The sequence below is a fragment of the Pteropus medius genome, unplaced genomic scaffold (genome assembly GCF_902729225.1).
Source record: "Pteropus medius unplaced genomic scaffold, Ma_sr-lr_union100, whole genome shotgun sequence".
Classification (NCBI taxonomy): domain Eukaryota; kingdom Metazoa; phylum Chordata; class Mammalia; order Chiroptera; family Pteropodidae; genus Pteropus; species Pteropus medius.
The window spans coordinates 21,941,190-21,949,052 of record NW_024351729.1 but is presented as its reverse complement, the minus strand read 5'-3'; the positions used below and the strand labels follow the sequence as shown (position 1 = coordinate 21,949,052).

At 52.9% G+C, this 7,863-nt stretch overlaps 1 protein-coding gene across 1 annotated transcript in view; it reads left to right on the top strand.

The window, feature by feature from the left end:
- The window catches only part of TNS1 (tensin 1), a 206,022-nt gene that overhangs the window by 153,600 nt on the left and 44,559 nt on the right, over positions 1-7,863 (top strand).

The following is a 7,863-nucleotide window of genomic DNA, read 5'->3' as shown; positions in this document are numbered from 1 at the left end:
TGAGCTGAGCCTGGAACTGGGCTGGGGCTGGGGCTGCAACTGGGTTGGGGCTGGGGCTGGGGCTGGAGCTGAGCCAGCCGATTCGCACTCCGAACTCTGTGTGGAGGGCTCGAGAAGCCACTGTGATGTCATTCTAGAGCTGCATAGCTACAGGATGATAAGTGAAGCCCTGGGGACCCAGCTGGCTGAAATTACAGACAGAGTTTTATCCCACTGGCTTCCTACAAGCCAGAGTGAGGCAGAGCTGGGACGGGGGCGGAGGGAGAGAGAGAGAGAGAGGAGAGAGAGGAGAGAGGGAGAGAGGGAGTGGTGTGTGTGTACACGGGCAGGCAGGCGGCATTGCTCCTCCCACCCCTGACGGTCCCAGTGAGCCTGAGTAGGACACAGACAGCGCTGGGAGCTGCAGCCATGTAGGAATTATTTGAAACTTGAGGCACAAGGAGCAGAGATCAAATCAGAGCGGTTCTTTTCCCTCCCCTTTCTCCCTCACTGTGCAGAGGGTAAGTGTCTGCTGGGCAGCCGTTTTTCGCTTGTGGGTATCCTCGTGTGGCTCTCTGCTGGATCTGGGGAGAGGATGGTTGGGGGCCTCTGTACTCCGAATCCTGGATTTGCCTCGGACCTGGGAAGGGCTTGCGGGCTGTGCGGGGGCTGTGACCCTCTACCCTGCCTTTGGAGGTTGATGTAGCAGTAGCAGACCTGGTCGCCTCCGGCCAGGACCTGCTGCCCTGGGATGTGTTAATGCTGCTCAGGTCTAAGGGGTGGCTGAGTTGGTGGGGGGCAGTGCGTCTGAGTTGGCGTCATTCTTTTGGGATAATGGTTCATGGTAAATGAGAATGGGGTGGCAGAGGGAACTTGGGGAAGGCAAGGGTACCCCTGAAACACTCCCAGCAAGATGTTTATTCAGGACAACCCCCAACTTGTGGGTCTGAGCTTTGTGCCACCCTTGTGCTGGCAGTCCCCCCACCGGCCTCCTACGGCCCCATTGATGGCTTCCTCCCAATTTTGGCACTACTCTTGGCTGCTCAGCCGTCCCCTGGCCAGGGATTTCTGAGTGTCCAGGCGGGCGCCTCGGCCTGGCAGAGAAGGACGTTGGTTGTTGTGGGCTCGGAGCTATTTTTACCGACCTGAGTGTGTCTGTGATATCTGGTGCCCGGATAGGCCGAGGCGGGAGTGGGAGTGTCAGGCTCTGGTTATAGGGCCCGCAGGAGCTGAGGGCCAGGAGGCTGGCTGGCCCGGCAAGGTCACGGGCTGTTGTGTGACCTGGGCATGTCATTCACCCTCCAGGCCTTGGTCCCTTGGGTCTGAAATAAAGGTCATGCTCAGGTTTTCTGCCCCTACTCCCTCTCGCAGGAGAAAGTCAAGTAAGATGGTATCTGTGTAAAATACTGTGGGTCTTTCCTGAGGAGGGCCTGGGGACACATCCGTCATCATCACTTGACTGAAGCCCCGTAAATTATATTGTGAGGTTCTTGGTCTGCAGCCATAGCTGGAGAGTCTCCTGCCCCCCAGGCTCTTCTAGCCACCTTCACCTCGAAAGCCATTAGTGGGAGATCACTGAACTTGGAGGCAGGAAGACGAGTCTGTTTGCACCTCTGTGCTGGGTGACCTTGAGGGGGGGTGGGCTGAGCTTCACTGTCCTTCCTGTGACATGAAGGGTGGGCAGTGGATGAACTGACCCCCTTAAGACCTTCAGCTCTAAAAACCCCGTGGCTTTTAAAAGGCTCTCTTGGGTCAGCCTGACTTCCCGGTCCCTCTTAGACCTTAGTTCTGTCGCCCCGAGGGCCTGGTGTGCCAGTGGGAGGGGCTCTGTTTTCCACTTTGATTTCAGTGCTGACTTTCTCCAGCTTCGATGCCCCCAGGCTGAAATCCGGACTGGGCTCCATTCGGACATTGGGCCTCGTGCCTCCCTCTTTCTTTCTTGGCCTTGGCAGAATGGTGGAGGTGGCCACGGGTTAGGCACTTGCCACCTACCCTTCCTGGGCCCACAGATGCAGGTTTGGGGGTGACACCGGCAGAGTCACTTTGACGGGAGACAGAGCCAGCTGTGAAAAGATGGACAGCAGCCCTGAGAAGAATCTTGTTCTCTTCTGCCTGCTCTCTGAAAATGTAGGGGTTCCATCGGCGTGCTCTTAAGCAGGAAGACAGGTGTCCGTTTGCCAAACCTGGACCTGTCTGTGTCTGCACACAGGGCCCAAGGCCTGCGCTTGTCAGCTTGGATCAGTGGACACCTCCCAGTGTGAACCAAGTGCCTTGGGCTGTACCTGTCTTCTTTGTCCCTTAGGGGCTGTGACTCCTCTGTGTGGTTCCTTCTCTGAGACTGGGACTTGTCTTCCACCCTTAATTCTGCTAATCTTCAGAGCCCCGGAGGAAACTCATTCCCATTGAGAGAAGTTCCAGAACTCTCTGGAAGCTGCTATGAACAAAGGGCTGCCTCAGTCCCCAGCTGGCTGTGGGGTGGGAGATCGGCGTGGCGGAAGGCCCGGACTGTCATAGATTGGGCCATAGGAGGTCCCTGCCACCCTTGCCAGGGTGTCTCAGGAGAATGGCAGGTCACGCTCGAGCCATGGGGCTGAGGTTCCCTGTGACCCTCTTCCATCCTCAACCCCTCTTCACACTCATCTTCCTCGGGCCAGTCAAAACCCAGTGGGTCGCTCTGGCCTGGGTGCTTTCTCAGGCTTCGCCAGCTAGAAAGGTTTCCTTTCTGTGTGTTCTCCCATTTCTCTTGGATGCAGCTTGACAGTCTTCAGAGAAGTCCTGGGTGATAGAGAGGGATCCCTAGAAGCAGCACCTTATCTGTTAAGGTTCATAAATGGACTTCGGGGTGTCCGCCCATCCCAGGAAATTATGTGCAAAATTTATGTTTGTGTAGTTTTTAGGAAATTAGGCTTTCATCAGCTATCCCAAGGGGTCCTTGGCCTAAGAGAGGTAATGTCCACTGGAGTGGCTGGGGACTTCCGTCGGGCATGCCATGGGGGTAGGCTCTGGCCCAGCCAGTTTATCGGGACCTCCGCTGTGCCCGGCCTGTGCTGTCAGCTCTGTAGAATACCCCTCTCTCATGACATCGTGGCTGTAGTGCCTCTCGTTTCTCCTCCTTTTGGGAGGAGCTTGTGGTGTACCTTGAACCCCTCCCTGATTTTTCACTTCTCTGGGTGGCAGTGGAAGAAGAGCATCTCAGGGACTGACAGGACTGTGTAAGGCTCTCTGGGCTATTTAATGCAGTGTGAGAAGCATTTACAGAGCACCCTACGTGTGCCAGACGCTGCATCCTGTAGAGCCATGCTGCTGGTTGTGCACTGGGCTCCAAGAGGCCCTGTTCGCACAAATGACGTTGTGAATGGCACCACCTGGGAATCAGGCACTGGGGAGAGAGAGGGAAACAAAGACCTTTGCTCAAGGAGCACTCAGCTTAGTGGGGAAGACAAACACAGGCAGTAATAATGACTGTCCAGTTGGCGATCGGGGTTACGGTAGACATCTATGAAGGGCGACAGGAACATGGAAAAGGTAAATCTGAGTCTGGAGGACTGTAGGAAGGGGGTTAGGCCAAGGAAGTCTTCTCAGAGAAGTTCAAAGTAAGCCTGAAGGAGGAAGAAGAGGTTTTCCAGGGAGGTTGGGAGTCGTGGGGGTGGGGTGAGAAAGGGCCTTTCAGGAGAGGGAGCAGCATAGCATGTGTGAGGCACAGAGCAGGAAAAAGCATATAGAATGGGGGGTGTTTGGGGTATTGAGGATATGAAGGAATGGCTTCAAAAAGCAAGGAGGGGCCAGATAATAGAAGGTCTGGCATGTCTAGCAGAGGGGTGTAAGGCTTTACTCTGTGGGTGATGAGAGCTATTAAAATGGAGAAAGGACGATGTTCCAGGCCTAGTTCAAGGTACTTAGCTCCCGAATCCCATCACTCTGTATGGCCAGGCTCTGCATGGTTAAGTGGTCGATGCAAGCTGAGTTGGCAATTAAGGTAGAGACCATTCTTCTGAGTAATGGCTCTGTCTGGCTATTGCGGGCGGAGGGGGGGGGGGGTGGTTCCTCCTCTTGTCTCCTCTCCAGAAGCACATCCCTGTGGCTTCCTGGTACCCAGCCCCATCCCCTGTTGCTTCTCAACATCCCCAGCCCTAGCCCCAGCCTGGCTTCCTCCAAGGTTGGAGGAGAATCTGTGGCTAAAGGGTTAAACACATCCAGAACTTGCTCTCTTGGCTGCCTCTTGGCCAAACCTCAGTCCTTGTCAAAGTTCACCTACCTCCCAGACACACATGGCCTTTGATGCCCCATTCCCACGTGTAAGGAGCTAGATTTCCTCCCGACCTGCCAGGGACCCTGCCTGCCTCCAAACCGCCTGTTGCGGTGGGCACGGTGCCTCTTCCTATGGGCACTGCATTGATTTTCCTCCACGATGGTTGGTCATCGCTGCTCCGGGTAATGCGTTTTAATGAATTGTGATTCTGTTGGATGTGGACTCAAAGGACTTTTTCTCATGAAGGGCCCCATCCTGAAAACCTTAATAAGTCAGTTACTATTCAAAACAGGCCTGCTGTTGGACAGGGAGCGGGTCTCTCCTTGTGTCATTGCCAAGGGAGACTTCTTTCTTGCAGTCAGGCTGACACCTTTATTCTTATGGCCGGGCTGCCTTTCGTGACATCTAAATGAGTGAAATCTCCCCACTCAATGTTATTAAGAGAAGCAAGTGTCCTTAACTTCAGGGCTCAAAATGCTGGCCACCTGGATCAGGGTTTCTCAAGACGTCACCCACTGCATGTGCTTCAGAACCCCAGAATGCTGGTTAACATGCTGATTCTTGGCCCCGCCCCAGACCTGTGAGTGAAAGTCTTTGGAGTTCGGGCTCCAGAGTCTACATTTTTAACCATCCCAGAGGAGTCTATGAACATCAAAATTAGAAAACAACTGCCCTAAACCCATATCATCTTAGCATCCTGTGTGTATTTCTTTCGTTCCTTTTGAAGTGTATGGACCGGATGCGCTTTCCTTTCCTGCATCCTGGCCTGGTCTGTGCTGCTAGCCCCATGCACACCTCTGCAGTTTACTGGAGAGGGCCTGGGGAGCAGGGCCACATCCAAGTCAGCTGGGGATTTTCCTCAGAGCTTTCCAAAAGTATGACTCGCACATCTGGATTACGGCCGCCATGGAATAAAGGCCCCTTGGTGCAATTGAACTCAGCATCGAGGGTGGAGTCTAGGGCTTGGAGCAGCTGCTGGGAAGAGTGAGGAGATGTATGCAGACAAAGCAAGTGGGGCTTTGTGGAAGAGACTGTGGACTTCTCAACTTCCCCAGAGAACTGGGCAGGGAGATGGCCCAAGAGACAGGACGTCCAGGCTGGCCCGGGATCGGGGCCTGGGCGCTTGCCACCCTGGCCTATCTGTTATCATGTTTCCCCTGCAGTTTATCCTTCCATTCCATTGTCATCCATGCCAGTATCCACGGCCCCAGCCAGTCAGGTTCCTCCCTCTACCCCCTGCCCGCCTCCCACTCGGTGTCCAACTCCCTCTCAGCCGAGATGGTTTTACCTGGACTGGCCATCCCTGCAGGCTGCTGGGACTCCGAGGTGGATCTGGCGGCCCTCGGCTTAAGAGCCTCACCCGCTCTCAGTCCCCTCTTTCCCTCCCCCACTCTATTCCACTCCTCCTCCTTGCTCTACCCGCCTCTCTCTTTCACCCTTCCTGCCTTAATAGATTGAAACCGACCTTGTGTTCCGGCTTCTTGTGGTCCTGGTAAATAGCTCTTAATGTGGCTGTGGTGGATGGGGAGAAGGAACGCGGGTGTGTGTGCCCCAGTGTGGGGGGCGGGGGTACGTGGCCCACAGGTCCTGCCCTCATGGGGGCTGGATAGACCTGGGTTGGGCCTGGGTGTCCTCAGTTTCTCCCCTTGATATGCAAAGGAAGACAACCACTGAAAGTTACAAAACAGCCTGCATACGGGCCAGCACGTGGGTAGTCAAGAGCAGCCGGGTCCTCCTTTCGAGGACAGAAATAGACATTTGCAGTTTTACCGAGCAAACAGGATTTCATTACACAATTTACAAGTCTTCCGTTTTCTTATTAAGCCTTCATGGCCCGGCAGTTATCGTTCCTGATGTTGTTGCTCCTAACAGTCGCTCGCGTGGGGGTAAATTACATGGCGGAATCAGTTTAATATTGACATTTTCAAAATCAATGAAGAGTGGGGCCTGGCCAGCAGGGCCAGGATATTAGGTGGTAGATATCGCTGTGAATTCTCTCTCCTGGCCTTGGGGATGCTTTCTTAGCTCTTTTGCCAAAAAGCTCTTTCATGAACCCAAGCGAGGTGATAGAGCGAGTCTGTTTTGTGCTGGAAGGAGAGAGTACTCTCAGATTTGGACTCAGTGCTTCTCATTGCCTTCTGTCTAAGTGTAAATGGAGAGGCCGTGGGACACTCCACATTTTGCTTGCTGCTTTCCCCACTTCACAAACCACATGAGCATGGATTTGAGGACTTAGGTGCAGGGCATGGAGGAGAACCCTAGCCGGGGAGGAACACTCTGGCATCTCACAGTGTGGGCTGCAGAGTGGGTCCAGGACTTGGGAATGGGCCTGCTTTCTCCAGGGCCAGCAGCTTTTCAGGTACAGTGAGAAGGAAAGATAGCTCCTCAGATTCCCACTAATTGGTTCGAGGGGCCCATCCTCAAGGGACCAGTGTCAGATATCTGAGTGGATGAGAAGCTTCTGTCTTTAATACTTTTCTCCTCTGGAAATAGCCAGCGGGAATCTCTTCTCTTTTGTGTAGAAAGGCACCCTTTGGAGAGACATACTTGGGGGCAGGCTCTCTCATCTGCCAGTGTCCACCCTTTAGGGATGCTGACACGCAGGTTGGGAGAGGCAGCCATGCCTGCAACTGCCTGTTAGCATCCTTCAGGTGTCCTGGCACAAGGACCAGCCCCATCCCTGTGAGCTCTAGGCTGCTTTGGCAATGTACTGGCCCAGTGTCACTTCGGTTTTGCTGCTGGCTGAGGTCTGAAAGCTCCAGGGAAAACTTGGGGGGAGGGGCAGAGGGATGGTTCTGGAGAATGAAGTGAATTGGCAGAGCATCTAGCCCCCGGGTGTGTGTGTGGACAGTGTGCCCTGTCGGGCATCTCTGCTTGCACTCACTCAGTGACGTCATTTGGTTGGCCTGTGGTTTGTGTGTGTGTGTGTGCCGATCAGGATGTTCCTGTTTTGTGGTTGTCTGATCACTTGCTTTTGGCCGTGGGCTTCTGTATGAGTGTTTATTTTTAGAGGCTGCCACTTCTGGCCTGAGGGCTGATCCTCGAGCATGGTAGGAGTTCCTAGTTTCTGAAATGTTTGTGGCTTTAAATTGAAGTATTTGTTTCGGGGTATTGCTGCCTTTTTTGTGTTCATTTTACGGTGTGTGTATGTCTGTCTGTGTTAGGTATTAGAGTCAGTGTAGAAAAATAAAAATTGTGTGCTCTTTGAAGTTCTAATTTTAAATTAATTTTGATTCTAATTGAGTTTTATTTTAATTAAGTCTTAAATTAGTTCGGATTTTAAACCCTAGCTTTATCAGGTACTATCTGCAACTAAATGGTTTCAGTACTGTCTGCACCTCAGTTTCTCCATGTTTAAAATAGGCATAACATTCCCCGACTCGTGGAAAGAATGCATGTGTAAATTGCATGGCCAAGTGTTTGGTGCATATAGGTGTTTGCTGCATGTTAACTATTATTATTAATGTTGTTGTTGTTGTTGTATTGGTATATTTGTATCCGTGCCATGCTATCTAGTATACCCGGGAGTGCACTAGAGCGTTTGATTTGGGTGAATTCTGGGTGTTTGATTTGGGTGATTATTTGTTGGGTGACTCTGTGTGTCTCTGGACATCTTTGTGTTGAATGGTGTGTGT